Source organism: Vulpes vulpes, chromosome 11, assembly GCF_048418805.1.
Source record: "Vulpes vulpes isolate BD-2025 chromosome 11, VulVul3, whole genome shotgun sequence".
Lineage (NCBI taxonomy): Eukaryota > Metazoa > Chordata > Mammalia > Carnivora > Canidae > Vulpes > Vulpes vulpes.
The window spans coordinates 85,606,412-85,622,340 of NC_132790.1; the positions used below are offsets into that span (position 1 = coordinate 85,606,412).

The 15,929-nt window shown below is 38.2% G+C and overlaps 1 protein-coding gene across 4 annotated transcripts in view; it reads right to left on the reverse strand.

Moving 5' to 3' along the window:
• Positions 1–15,929, reverse strand: part of PIK3CB (phosphatidylinositol-4,5-bisphosphate 3-kinase catalytic subunit beta) — a 203,152-nt gene that overhangs the window by 158,739 nt on the left and 28,484 nt on the right. For 2 of the 4 annotated variants that reach the window (XM_072726958.1, XM_072726955.1), the window contains exon 2: positions 427–531. The exons of 1 other annotated variant lie outside the window; for it this stretch is intronic. The gene's annotated coding sequence lies outside the window, so the exon portion shown is untranslated. Of the gene's footprint in view, positions 1–223; positions 316–426; positions 532–15,929 lie in introns of all 4 variants that reach the window. One more of the 4 variants, XM_072726956.1, reaches the window with a different exon arrangement.

Genomic DNA, 15,929 nt, shown 5'->3' on the forward strand with positions numbered 1-15,929 from the left:
GCTATGACCTCCTACCTACTCCAAAAAAGCTTCAAAAAACTTCAGCTTTCAATTAACCTCTCTAAAAAGCTTTCAACAATACTGACCCCTTCTCTCTCCGTCATGAAGCTCTGTTAACAATGGGGTAAACATAATCCTAAATAACAGACTATTTTAAAACAAGGCCTAGGATTTCTATTCCCCAACACAGAGATTAACTAAAAGATTAAGAATCTAAAGGTACCTGGCTGGTTCACTCAAGAGCACGCAACTCTTGATCTCAGAGTTATTAGTTCAAACCCCACGGTGAGGGTAAGGATTACCTAAAAGTAAAATCTTAAAAAAAAAAAAAAAAAAGATTTAAAATCTAACCAATATTCACATTTTCCTTCTATATTTAACTTCTGGAAAATCAGTGTAAATAAAGATACAAAATCGGATACTTACCTCAAAATGACAGCCCCCATTTCAGTCTTTTAAGATGACAGATGATGTCATTACTTATTTTTTAAACTGAAGTTTTCATGGAAGACTTTCAAATTAGAAGATACACTACAAAAAAGGGTGAAGAAAGGTATTAACACCTAAATGAACTAAATTAAAAATAAAATTTTATTACTTGTATGTCACTTGATTGCTTATAACTATTTCTAAATATGGGGAAAACATAAAAAACATATGAACTGGGCAGCCCAGGTGGCTCAGTGGTTTAGCGCCGCCTTCGGCCCAGGGTGTGATCCTGGGGACCCGGGATCGAGTCCCACGTCAGGCTCCCAGCATGGAGCCTGCTTCTCCTTCTGCCTGTGTGTGTGTCTCTCTCTCTGTCTCTCATGAATAAATAAATTCTTAAAAAAAAAAAAACCTTTTAAATACAATATTAAAATTGTAGAACATTAGAGCGAGAAGGGACCTAAAATGGATGTTCTATACAACTATCAAAATTCTCTCATTTTATCACCTCTTTCTTGAAACCTCTTTTCTGTAACATAATTTTCTTTCTTTTTTTTTTAAGATTTTAAGATTCAGATTTTATTTAAGATTTTATTTATTCATTCATAGAGACACACAGAGAGAGAGGCAGAGACCCAGGCAGAGGGAGAAGTAGGCATCATACAGAGAGCCTGACGTGGGACTCGATCCCGGTCAAGGGGGGGAGGGGGGGTTGCTCCAGGATCATGCCCTGGGCTGCAGGTGGCGCTAAACCGCTGCGCCACCAGGGCTGCCCCTAATTTTCTTTCTACTTCTCAAACTATTTCTCCATCTACATAATAAGCTGTTAACTATGGATATTTCATTTTCCCCTTTTCTTGTTTATTTTTTTTTAAGATTTTATTTATTTATTCATGAGAGACACAGAGAAGAAGGCAGAGACACAGACAGAGGGAGAAGCAGGCTCTCCGTGGGGAACCTGATGCAGGACTCGATCCTGGGACCCCAGGATCACTACCCAAGCCAAAGGCAGACGCTCAACCACCGACCCACCCAGATGCCTCTTCTTTAATATCTGAAACACACAAAATATATGGAAAGACACATGCAAAGATGAACACTATAGATCATCCCACAGAAGAACATCAATATTACATCTATGTGCTCCTCTCCTCCCAATCTTTATCCTAAATACTTACTATTACATACATTACTGTTTAAAGCAAAACCTTGTCACGTATGTATATATCCCTAAACAAAGCTGTGTTTAGGTTTGTTATCCCTGGCTCCCTTTTTCAGCTTGATAAATTCATACGCTGAATTTTGTCATTCAAATATTTTTATAAGCTTTGTCCATGTCACTTTCTTTTTTAAGATTTTATTTATTTATTTGACATAGAGAGCGCACAAGCAAGGAGAGCAGGAGAGGAAGAAGCAGGCTCCTTGCTGAGCAGGGAACCCAATACGGGGCTTGATCCTAGGATCCTGAGATCATGACCTGAGCAGAAGGCAGATGCTTAACTGATTGAGCCACGTAGGCATCCCATCCACGTTACTTTTTAATTGTTACATTTTAATTGCATTTCATTATATAAATATGCCACAATATATTCACCCATTCTGTTTTCAGGCATTTGGATGGTTTAAAATTCTTTGCTTTTATCAACATTATCATATAAATCTCAAAAAAAAAAAAAATCTCCAGGTGCACATGAACACTGATTTCTTTAGAGTATGTTGTAAACCTAGAAGTGGAATTGTTGGGTTATAGGACATGTAAACACCCAATTTTACCAAAAATGCCAATTTGACTTCCAACTGTATCACTCTACCAACTCACCAGCAGTATATAAACTGATGACCACAATCCTCTCCAATACTTGATAAAGTGAGATTTCTTAATTTGTGGAAATACAGAACATAATACCATGATTTCAATTTGTATTATTACCTGATTAGGTTGAAGACCTTTTCACATGTTTATTAATTATCTATGTTCCTTTCCACATCCCTTTGTTCCGTTCTGGCCATTTTTATTGGGTAGTCTTTTTCTCATTACTTACTAGGCTTAATATATTCACAACCGGGACTGGCTACATAATTTGCAGGCCCAGTGCAAAATTAAAAAGCAGGGCCATGAAATGCTGAGTGGTTCAGTCGGTTAAGTCTGACTTCAGCTCAGGTTGTGATCTTGGGGTCCTAGGATTGAGCCTCATGTCAGACTCTGTGCTGGGTGGGGAGTCCCCTTGTTCCCCCCCTTCCCTTTGCCCTTCCCCCTACTCATGCTCTGTCTCTCAAAATAATAAATAAAACTAAAAAAAATAAAAGTAAGGCCAATATTTAAAAACTAAGAATTTTAAGAATGATAATTTAGCATGAAAGTAAGTATGGGGCCCTGTGTGACCACAGATTGTATGTACATCCATGAAGGCAGCCCTGTTCAGGACACTAATTCTATATTATATATAAAATAATTTTTTTCCAAATGGGCAACAATTTTTTTCCAAATTTAGTTTATCTTTTCATTTTTCTATGGTGTCTTTATTTTTTTTTTATTTTTTTTTAAGTAGGCTCCACACCCAGTGTGGAACCCAACATGGGGCTTGAACTCACAACTCTGAGATCAAGACCTGAGCTGAGATCAAGAGTCAACGTTTACCCAAATGAGCCATCCATGGCTCCTATGGTATCTTTGGATGAAGATTAATTTTAATGTGCTCAAAACTATCAATCTTTTTTTAAGTTGACCCTTCGGTCTCATTGGGAAAATCCTAGTCTTCACACAGTTTGATGGCTTTGCTTTCTCATCAGAATCCTAAAAAATGGGTGCTTTCCAATGATCAGTGAGCTCACAGCCCTCTCTTCTCATCCATAATGTCCCATTCTTCACTAATAAAATCTTAAAGGACTTTATGTCCTTTATTGATAGCAACATCCTAATCACATCATTTAATTTACTTCTAGGCAAGCCCACTCAAATTGGATTAGAGCTTGTGCTACACACCAAGTTTAGAACTATTATTTGTATGTTGTAGTACTCCAAGTCAGAAATTTTCATAAAAACTCCAAACATCTGATTAGAACATTTTACATTTAAATATTTAAAAGAAGGAAGAAAAAACTTACAAATCTTCGAGTTTCATAAAATTAGGAATTAAAGGAGAGTGTAAATGTTGCTATAAAGGTCGAAAATTTTTTTCATTTTGTAGCTTCAAAAAAAGACTGCCAGGAAGGAAGTAATTTATTTTTTTTTAAAGATTTTATTTATTTATTCGTGAGAGACACACAGAGAGAAAGATAGAAGCAGAGACACAGGCAGAGGGAGAAGCAGAGGGAGAAGCAGGCTCCACGCTGTGAGCCTGACGTGGGACTAGATCCCAGGGCTCCAGGATCAGGCCCTGGGCTGAAGGCGGCACTAAACCGCTGAGCCACCTGGGCTGCCCCGAAGGAAGTAATTTAATTCTAGTGTTGGTTTCTTTGTTTTTGCAATAAGGTCAATAAGAATGTTATAAAACAGACTTTAGACTATGTTAAAATATACCAAACTGCTTACTTTTCCAAAAGGAAGGGAATCAGTCAACTCAGAAATAACCACAATTTGCTGGTGCAGGATGTTGACAGTCAGGGAGGCTTTGCATGTGGGTAGGGGCAGGGATATATGGGAATTCTCTACTTGCTACTCAATTTTACTGTGAACCTAAAACTGCTCTAAAAATGATGTCTATTTAAAAGGTGAAAAGGGACGCCTGGGTGGCTCAGTCAGTTAACTGAACAACTCCTGATTTCAGCTCAGGTCATGACCTCAGGGTCATGAGTTTCAAGCCCCCATTGAGCTCTGTACTCAGATAGGAGTCTGCTTGAGATTCTCTCCCTCTGCCGCCCCTCCACCCATTCACACATGGGCTCTCTTTAAATACATAAACAAAATCTTAAAGAAAAAAAAAAGGTAGAAAAAGAAATGTATCAATTACCAACAAAAAAATAATCAATCTGACACAATATAGGCTAATAAATGTAAGTATACTGCTTACTCTTCTTGAACAGTTAACAAAATTATTCTGATGTTCAAGCACACAATTCAATAAACGTCACTCGTAAAATTCTTAGTAAAGCTTTAGGTGAAAACAATGTTATTAATAACCTTTGCAAGAAGATCCACTCACAGCTTTATTATGAAAATAAAGGGAAAAGTTCTATACAAACAATAAATATCCATTAAACTTTAAAAAGATGGGTAGAGAGGATTTCAAAAACTTATCCAAGCACTGAGAATAGCATATAGCCAAACCAAAACCCCTACACAGTCTATCTCTAGTCCTTGTTCAAGTAAAAGCACTTTTCTACAAAAACATAAACAAAATACTATGCCCCAATCATGCAAGTTACATTATAATTTAAAAGCTGGCTAAACTATTCTATTTTACAAAAATGATTTCAACCTCCCAACCTCCACCCACAAGTAAGCTAGCAAAAACAGGTAAACTCAAAAATCACTTCATGTATAAGTACTCATCTCTCTCTTCTTCCTCTTCTTCTGAAGTCAAAGTACTCCTCACATGTTACCACAAGGTCCTAGGTCTAAATTAAAGGATAAAGTAATGTCATTTCCACTATATTTTTTTTAATAAAATGCAATTAGAAGAGTCAAAAATATTCTTTGATAGCTAGTACCCAAGAAAGAACCAGACTAAGATTGCTAGTATGATGCTCTTATGAGCATTTGTCTATTTTTATTTCTTTTTGTTTAACAAATGGAGATTATATATTCTGGGATTTTTTAAATAAAGGTTTTCAAAAAACCAAGAGAGCCAACAAGCATAGGGGAAAAAATGGACATTCTCATTAGGGAATAAACATAAAAACTAAAACCACAATAAGATACCACTGTGTGCCCACCAAAATAGGTAAACTTTAAAGAAACTAATTATACCCAGGCCTGCTCAGTATGTGGAGCAATGGAAATTCACATACCTTATAACATAGGAATTTCACCCTAGACATAGGTTGGCTGTGTACACATTTCACCAAAAGATATTTGCTAGAATGGTAAATAAATAAAACTACACGTAGACACCATTTTCCACAAATCCCTGCTTCCCAAGGTACTTTCTAAAGATTTAGGGGATCCCTCGGTGGCTCAGCGGTGTAGCCCCTGCTTTAAGACTCAGGGCGTGATCCTGGAGTCCCAGGATCGAGTCCCACATCAGGCTCCCTGCATGGAGCCTGCTTCTCCCTCTGCGTGTGTCTCTATTCTCCCCTAAATCTTAGAGGGAGAGAATACACAAGTGCACACGCTCAGGAGGGAAGAGTACAGGGAGAGGGAGAAAGAAGTACAAACCAACTGGGCGCTGAGCAATGAGCCTGGCATGGAACTCAATCCCAGAACCCTGAGATCACCACCTGAGCCGAAAACAAGAGTCTGATGCTCAACCAATTGTGTCACCCAAGCACCCCACCAAGGTACATTCTTGGCAAGGTTGTGAAGAAATGCCTAATATTGGGGTGCCCGCATGGCTTAGTCAGTTAAGTGACTTCCTTCGGCTCACATCATGGTCATGCTCTCTCTCTCTCTCTCTCTCTCTCTCTCAAATAAATAAAATCTTAAAATTAAAAAAAAAAAAAGCCTATTATCCACCATAACAACAAAATGTAATTATGTGAATTTTGTGAAAGATGTAATAACTAGCCTTATTGTGTTATGCTATATATATACATGCATCAAAACATCACATTATACACCTTAAACTTACACAAGGTTGTATGTTAATTAAATCTGAATACAGGTCAGCCCAGGTGGCCCAGCGGTTTAGCGCTGCCTTCGGCCCAGGGTATGATCCTAGGGACCCGGGATCGAGTCCCATGTCAGGCTCCCTGCATGGAGCCTGCTTCTCCCTCTACCTCTCTCTCTCTCTCTCTGTGTGTGTCTTTCATGAATGGATGAATAAAATCTTTAAGAAAAAAAAATCTGGGGATCCCTGGGTGGCGCAGCAGTTTGGCGCCTGCCTTTGGCCCGGGCCCGGGGCGCGATCCTGGAGACCCGGGATCGAATCCTACGTCAGGCTCCCAGCATGGAGCCTGCTTCTCCCTTTGCCTGTGTCTCTGCCTCTCTGTCTCTCTCTGTGTGACTATGATGAATAAATAAATAAAATCTTTAAAAAAAAAATCTGAATACAGCATGTAAGGCATTTTGGCAATACCTATCAAAAGTACAAACATATATGGCCTGGAAAAAACCCAAAATCTCTACCAACAGAGAACTGCTTAAATAAATTATCCAAAAGAAAATCATGCTAATTAAAAAAAAAAAACTATACATACTCTATGGAAAGATCTGTGAAGATTTCCATTGTAAAGTAAGAAACACAGTATGTAAAGGGAAGGGCAGGAAGACCAATTTATAGAATGACGGGTATAATATGTGGGCTTTGTGAGTTTTGGATGGTAAAGATAGAAATAAGAATCTGTATTTTTTTATGGGATGCCTACATGGCTCAGAGGTTTAGCGCCTGCCTTCGGCCCAGGGTGTGATCCTGGAGACCCGGGATCGAGTCCCATGTTGGGCTCCCAGCATGAAGCCTGCTTCTCCCTCTGCCTGTGTCTCTGCCTGTCTTTCATGAATAAACAAAATCTTAATAAAAAAAAAATCTGTACTTTTACTGTCTTTATTCAAAGAAACTCTAGTAGAAGGATACATAAAATAATAAACAGTTTCCTGGGTAGGGTAAGTAAGGTGGAAGAATGGAGTGAACAGAACAGGATGGCTGAAGGCTGGCGGGTGGGAAAGTTTATATTGTTTAACTTTCTTTTTTTAACTTTTTTGTTTTATTTATTTACTTGAGAGAGAGAGAGAATAAATGGGAGGGAGGGGCAAAAGGAGAGTGAGAAGTAGACTCCCTGAGAAGGAAGCCCCATGTGGGGTTCAATCCCAGGACCCTGAGATCAATGACCTGACCTGAAGGCAGACGCTTAACCGACTGAGCCACCCAGGTGTCCCCTTTTTTTTTTAATTCATTTATAAGGGACAAACTTCATGGTAAGCACAAAGCTGAATTGAGCTGAATGCTCAATCCCAAGACCCTGAGATCATGATCTGAGCTGAAATCAAGAGTCAGATCCTGAGATCATGATCTGAGCTGAAATCAAGAGTCAGATGACTGAGCTACCCAAGCATCCCACACCCCTAACTTTAGGTTTAAAAAGTTTTTAATCCCACAGGAATCTATTATTACTAAATATATCAGTAACTTAATAAACCAAAATAGGGTCCAAATACTATCAATATATACACATGATAACAGAACTATTCTTTCACCATCTCCGTAACTGAGATCCCAGCATTGCCCATCAATGTCACTGAAGTCTATAGTATAACTACGTTTATCTGGCCTAAATCATCAACCCAAGATCCTTAAAACTAGTCTTCTAAAGATATTTTCTCTTGGGATCCCTGGGTGGCGCAGCGGTTTGGCGCCTGCCTTTGGCCCAGGGCGCGATCCTGGAGACCCGGGATCAAATCCCACGTCAGGCTCCTGGTGCATGGAGCCTGCTTCTCCCTCTGCCTGTATCTCTGCCTCTCTCTCTCTCTCTCTCTCTCTCTCTCTGTGTGTGACTATCATAAATAAATAAAAATTAAAAAAGAATTAAAAAAAAAAGATATGTTCTCTTAATTTGCAATGACATGGATGGAATTAAAGGATATTATGCTAAGTGAAATAAGTCAAACAGAGAAAGACAAATATCATATGATCTCACTCATATGGAGAATTTAAGAAAGAAAACAGGATCATAGGGGAAGAGAGGAATAATAAAACAAGATGAAATCAGAGAGGGAGACAAACTATAAGACTCAATCGGGAAACAAACTGAAGGTCAATGGAGGGGCGGGGGTAGGGGAATGTGGTAACTGGGTGCTGGATATTAAGGATGGCACGTGATGTAATGAGCCCTGAGTGTTATATAAGACATTGACCTCTACATGTGAAACCAATAATACATTACAGGTTAATTAACTGAATTTTAATAAAAATTTTTAAAAATAAAAAAAGGTACCATCCAGAGTTTGCCAACCAATTTTACCTCCTCCTTAAACAACGATATAACCCCTATCATGAAGTATCCTAATGAATTATATCATCCAATACTCATTAACCTAAAATGCAAAACACTGTGGTATCTATAAAGACGCTGCTCATTCCAGCACCCAGTCCATCAAGCCAACTCCTATGCACCTGCACCAGCTCAGGTGCCATTTTCTCTAGAGCCCTTCCTAATTCCCTAAGGCTCACTCCCATAGGATCCTGCTGCGACCTGGGTCAGTACATTATTAGCTTTATTTTTTTTTAAGATATGTATGTATGTATGTATGTATTTATTTATTTATTTATTTATTCATTCATTCATTCATTCATTCATTCATGAGAGGCAGAGACACAGGCAGAGGGAGAAGCAGGCTTCCCATGGGGAGCCCGATGTGGGACTCAATCCCGGGACTCCAGGATCACACCCTGGGCCAAAGGCAGACGCTCAATAGCTGAGCCACCCAGGCGTCCCACATTATTAGTTTTAAATCATTAGATAACAAATATCAGTTTGCTTATCTTCCCTACTGGACTGTGAATCCCTCATGACAAGGAGAGTGAGTTATATTCATATTAATAATCCAAGTATTTAGCAAAGTGCCATTACAAATGGCAGGTAATCAGGACACCTGAGTGGTTCAGTGGGTTAAGTACCTGCCTTAATCTCAGGTCATGATCTCAGGTTCCTGGGATTGAGCCCCGCATCAGGCTCTCTGCTCAGTGGGAGTCTGCTTCTCCCTCTCCCTCTGCTTGCTGCTCTACCTGCACATGTGCTGGTGTACGTGTGCTCCCTCACTCTCTCTGTCAAATAAATAAATAAAATCTTAAAAGAAAAAAACAAATGGCAGGTAATCAAAACTGCTCACAGAATGAATTAAAGAAACTACACTTGTAGGCAAACTGTGAGCATGGCTGAAATTCCACTTAACGTTCTCTCAGCCCCATTTTAACTTCATTCAGTCCCTGCTTTGAAGGAAAGAGCAACTACAATAACACTCTTCTTTACTGAAATATATTAATACCTTAGATTAATATGAAACACTTGAAAATATCTCAATCACTTCAGGAATGTTGCACAAAACTATTTCAAAAAATATAGGTGTCTATTAAAAGGTAGTCACGAAATAGGTGATGGAGTGCTGAATTTTTTGACATTTTGTTCATTTCTGACTTATAAGAAATTGTGAGTTATAATGCAACAAAAAAATAAGAATATATAATATCTTCTAGGAAGGAAACAAAGATTACAGGGATCAGGCATTTCTCCACATAGTGTCTTTTTCTTTTCTTTTAAGATTTTATTCATTTATTTCACAGAAAGCACAAGCAGGGGGAGCAGCAGGCAGAGGCAGAGGGATAGGGGGAAGCAGGCTTCCTTCCTGCTGATGCAGGGCTGGATCCTAGAAGCTTGGATCATGACCTGAGCCGAATGCAGACACTTAACTGACTGAGCCACCCAGATAATCCTCTCTACATAGTGTCTTAAACACCAACTTATACAAGCTTTCCATTTCGACTGTCTCAAAAGGCCTGAGAAAGGGGAAACAGAGACTAGAAAAACCAACTATTCATATATACCCAAGAACTGTTTCATTCAGAATATGTTTTCAAATTTTATCAAATACTGGTAAAAACTAGGAACTAAGAAGAAAAGGATTTCTTCTTAGTTCCTGCAAATTCTGCAAATTTTAAGGATGTCTGTTAAATACATCTTAGTTGACTGTGAACCTGTCCTCCAAATCCAGAAATTCAAGAGAGCTTCCTATTTTGTTAGAGAATAAGGAACAATAGACAAAAAGAACTAGGAGATAAAGGCCTATATACTGATCCACGCATAGACACAGCTATATTTATGTCTGTGTCTATCTTAAAAAAACCAATAATTCATACTGATCTCGGATTCTAACCCAACACACCACAATGTTATTCAAGCCATATATAAACTCTCTTTATCTTCAATATATTGTTAAACTCACTTAATCTTAAATACACAAAGTAGCTACAGAATTCCTAATTCAAATCTAATTCAAATGAAAAACAATTCTAACAATAGTTCAGTATTTGTTTACAGATGTTTTGTTTTGAGCTTGTTTATAGTCAAAATTCTATGCAGTTAATTGTTTCTTTTTATTCTCCCTTTCCATGTGGTTGTTATTTATTAGAAATCCAGTTAGGTCTATTTGTTTGTGTTTTTATTTCACTTCAGTTTTTTTCTTCCCACCCTGATAGATTAACATCCCTCTTTCCTTCCCGACTGCTTTCATTTCCATCCTCTTCCTTTCCACAATGTTCCCATCCAAATCCTTTAAGAAACCAATCTCATTAGTTTCTGGCTGATCCGTCTTCGGTTTAGTTTTGCTCAAATGTGCAAATACTTACCTGTACTGTTTCCCTCTTTTCTTACATAAAAGGTAACATATTATAGCTATTCTTATGCACACTGCTTTTTTCCATTAACAGATGTCCTAGAAATTACTCTGTATCAGTTCATAGAGTTCTTCCTCATTCTTTTCTTACATCTGCACTGTACTCCACTGTATGAATATACCACTGTTGATGGGCATTGTTTCCAGTATTTTTACAATGCTCTTATGTAAATTACTGAGATCATCCTGCTCCCCTACAAACACCATTTCAGACAAAACTAAAAACAAACAAAAAACTGGCTCTACCTCCCAAAACCACCAAACTCACTCAACACTCCCACTGTTCCTGACATAGCCTCACTCCAAGTTATCATCACTATTTCTTGGCTGTTTTTGCTGTAACACTCTCCTAATCAGTCTCTCTGCCTCTACTCTAGCCTCTCTACAATTCAACTGTGCCAGAGGAACCCAAAATGTACTCTGTAGAGCATAAGTCAGATAATTTCCAATTCTTTGCTTAAAATCTTCCAACAGCATCCCATTGTAACCCTACCTGAGTTGGACCTATGACCTACAGAAACCCTGTATGATCTGTATCTGTCCATCTCTGCCCTCATCTTCACTCTCTTCCTCATTTACTACTGTTTAGCTATACATTGTTCCTTAGGGCTTTTTTATACTTCAAATGTTCTGCCCCAGGTCATCTGCCATCTTCTAACATTCACGACTCAACCAAAAGTTACCATTTCTAAGAGGTTTCCTGTGTACCACCACAGTTAAAATATCACCTGGATCATTTTCTACCTCATCACTGTCATAATACTTGTTAATTAGTATTTGCAATTCTCATTTATTATTTATATGTTTGTTTCTTCCACCGGAAAAGAAGGCAAGTTTTCTTTTTAAGATTTTATTTTAATAAAAATAAAATAAAATAAATTTTAAAAAATATACTTTATTTTTAAGTAATCTCCACACCCAGCAGGGGCTTGAACCCCAAAGCAGAGAGTACAATGCAGAGCTCAATCCCACAATCCTGAGATCATAACAGGAGCTGAAATCAAGAGTTAGAGAATTAACTGACTGAGCCAACTGGGCACCCCCAAAAAATAAAATCTTAAAAAACAAATTATCAAGGACTCAAAAACTCTTGTCTATGTAAGCTATATCAATATTTGCTGAATTTGACGTTAAAACTGAGTTTAAATTATTTACTACATAAATGTTTATAATTCTACTAATTGTTTACTTAAAACATTTTATATTTAGGGGCACCTGGATGGCTCAGTCAGGTAAGCACCCAGCTCTTAATTTCAGCTGAGGTCATGATCTCAGAGTCGTGAGATCAAGCCCCATGTTGGGCTCTATGCTCAGGAGTTGGCTTGAGATTCTCTCTCTGCCTCTTCTCCTCCCCCTGCTCATGCTCACTCTCTCATTCTCTCTCAAAATTAAATAAAAACTTAAAAACATTTTATTTTTAAACATATTTCAGTTTTAAAAACATTTTTTTAAAACAAAACTTTTAGTGAAAAGAGTAATACTGCTTTATATTTCTGCAAATCTCCTTAATGTCTGGCTTAATAGAAGACAGCTAGGGGTGCGCCTGGTTGGTGCAGTTGGTTGAGTGTCTGACTCTTAGTTTCAGCTCAGGTCATGACCTCATGGTCCTGAGATCAGGCCCCACACATCAGGTCCTGCATCAGGCTTCACAACTCAGTATGGAATCTGCTTGAGATTCTCTCTCCCTCTCCCTCTTCTGCTGCTCCTTTCATCTCTCTCTCTCTCTCTCTTAAATAAACCTTTTAAGGAAAAAAAAAGAAAAAGGACAACCAAATTCTCATCTCTGCTTCTATATTCAATCTATTGTGATACCACAAGTTATATTTCTTCTGGAAAACTCTATCACATATTTGTAAGTGAATGAGAGCAAAAATAGCAGATAATATCTTAAGTTATGAAAACAGTTTTGACCTTACAGATCTGTATGAGCTCAGGGACCATCAGGGTCTCCATACTTTGAGAACAACTGCTCTATTCCATACTCCCATAATACTCCCATAGGCTGTATGATTTGCACTTACCACGTGGCATCAGAATTATCTGTTAATCTGTCTCTTTATCTTAAAGTTCCTTAAAGGGATCCCTGGGTGGTGCAGTGGTTTGGCACCTGCCTTTGGCCCAGGGCACAATCCTGGAGACCCGGGATTGAATCCCACATCGGGCTCCCGGTGCGTGGAGCCTGCTTCTCCCTCTGCCTATGTCTCTGCCTCTCTCTCTCTCTCTCTCTCTCTATCATAAATAAATAAAAAAATTTAAAAAAATTAAATAAAATAAATTCTTTAAAAATAAATAAATAAAGTTCATTAAAGCCATGAATCATGAATCTTCAACCTTGTATTCCCAGTGCTTCACACAGCATATTCCACATATCCTCTCAATAAACACTTCATGAATAAATGATAGAGGAAAATACACACCTTAATATAAAAAAGTATATGTAAATAAAGCAGATTTCCTATGGCCAGTTCTTTAGCTAATAGAAATGCATAAAAGAAAAACTTTACAATACACTTATAACAATTCCATAACTGGAATAAAGGATACATTCAGACCAATATGACCACCCTAGATTAGACCTTTTCAAAGTTCAGCCCTGAGGGAACAAGGAAAGCAGATCCTAAAAAGTATCTTAGACTGTAAACAAACACCCACTACTCCAGTCTTCTGACTAAATAAAAGTATCCACCTCTGCAACAAGAAAATTTAACCACTGTTTAAAACAACAACAAAAATGGGTGGGGAGGAATGTTGGTGTCTAGGTAGGGAGAGTGCCAGTGACTGATGACAAGGCTGAAACAGGTATGCTCAGTTTATGAATTTTTTGAAAACTGTCACTCAGATTAGAATATGAAAAAATATTTTTTCCTGTCTTTATTTGCATTGTTTTTCAAATCAATGCCACCTTACATCTCTATGAAAAAACAGCATCCCCCCAAACACCAACATAACATTACTGAAGATAGGATACACATGGTCTGTCTCACTCACACCTAGCCCAGTACCTCACTGCTCAACCACTATGTCCACTTTAGAATATCCGAAATACCTACACCAAGTAAAAAGAGATCCTTTTGCAGTAAGACCGACGGACTGGGATGAGATGTTACAGTAACCAAGAGAAGAAAAAAGCTCTTAGAACAATTCTCAGGAGTGATGGGGAAGTGCAATGCAAAACTAAAAGAGCCTGGGGCTCTAGGGGAACAGCCTAACATCCTAGAGGGAAGGCTCCTTTTTTCTAGCTCTGTACTCTAATAAACCATAAAATGAACCTCTAAAATGCAGAGGCTCTCTGCCACACTTTTCAGGAAGTCTTTGTAGTTTGCACGCCCAAGAAAGTCCCAACCTCTTGGCAAAACAAATCTGACATTCCAAAGGTCTGAATTTTGACTAGAGTCAGCTCACTAGTATTTCACATATTGGCGACGCATTCAATTACTGTTAAATTGCTTACAACAAGCAGGTTAACATTATTACTACATTTTCTAGATAAGAAAATAGAACAGAAATAACCTAATATGACTTGACCTCTTATGGAGAAAAAGACATGTATTTTAGAAAATAATAGTCATCAAAATAAATTCCTAGCCCCTATTACAAAATTTTACAAAAGCACAAGCTCTTAAGCTTTTGGTACATAAAAATCACAAAATATTTTTGCATTAGCAACACAACTTGTAAATACAGAACCATACGAGGACATTCACTTTGGCATAACCTTGGAACATTGTTTATAGAACCATAATATCATGGTTTAGAAAATAAACTTTTCTTATTTTCTAGTTTATCACAGGAAAAGACACTATTATGCATTATGTTCACTAAAATTTCACTATCTGCTCAATTTTATTTATTTTTTTATATTGCCTATTCAAAGAGCCTTCTATGGCCCTTAAGTGGATATAACATTCTCATTTGATAATCTCATCAACTGTTAAGAACAGCTCTACAGGGGATCCCTGGGTGGTGCAGCGGTTTAGCGCCTGCCTTTGGCCCAGGGCATGATCCTGGAGACCTGGGATCTCCAGGATCGAATCCCACGTCGGGCTCCCGGTGCATGGAGCCTGCTTCTCCTTCTGCCTGTGTCTCTGCCTCTCTGTCTCTCTCTCTCTCTCTCTCTGTGATGACTATCATAAAAAAATAAAAATTAAAAAAAAAAAAAAGGAACAGCTCTACAAAATAAGCTAAAATCTGGTCATTAAATGCAAGACACACAATTCCTTAGGAACTCTTTTTTTTCTTTCCTGGGTATACTTACTGTGAGCAGCCTTTAGCAAACTCATTAAGTATAAAAAAAAAAAAAAATCAGCACTAGGAAACCCATTTTCCATTTTAAAAGGATTCTTCCTTCCCGTTACAAAAAAAATCAAAATTTCCTTATTTAGATCAGCAGAGCAAAAGTTTCTATACAGACAAAAGAAAGATGAGTTAACACAATTATAAACATGAGTGCTTTGTTTATAAAATCTTCAGTGGTTTTCCAGGCTTGAAAAGAAACGTTACAGAGAACCACCACTGTACTCATCCAGCCACATGATAACTAAACATGCTCAGCAGACAGAGGAGCCCTAGGAATGACTAAATTGACCTATCTGGTTAAGGGTGGAAATGAAAAGCAGGCTCTGAACTCCAGGGAATCTGGCACCTGTTTATTCAGAATTACTCTGAAGTGAGTTAGGCTTGAAAAGAGACCAATAAGAGGCAAAGAGCTGGTATGGCCAGGAGAAAAATAAGTTAACATTAGGGAACCAGTGAGAAGATGGGTCTCCTCAGAATCTGAAGGCTTTTAAAAACACAATTAAGGGGGCACCTGGGTGGCTCTGTTAGTTAGGTGTCTGCCTTTGGCTCAAGCAGGATCGAACCCCACATCAGGCTCCCTACTCAGCCAGGCTCCCTGCTCAGCAGGAGAGCCTGCTTCTCCCTCTCCCTTTGCCCCTCCCCCAGCTTGTGCTCTCTCAAATAAATAAAATCTTTAAAAAAATAAAAATGAAAATAAAAATAAACCACGATTAAGCATTAC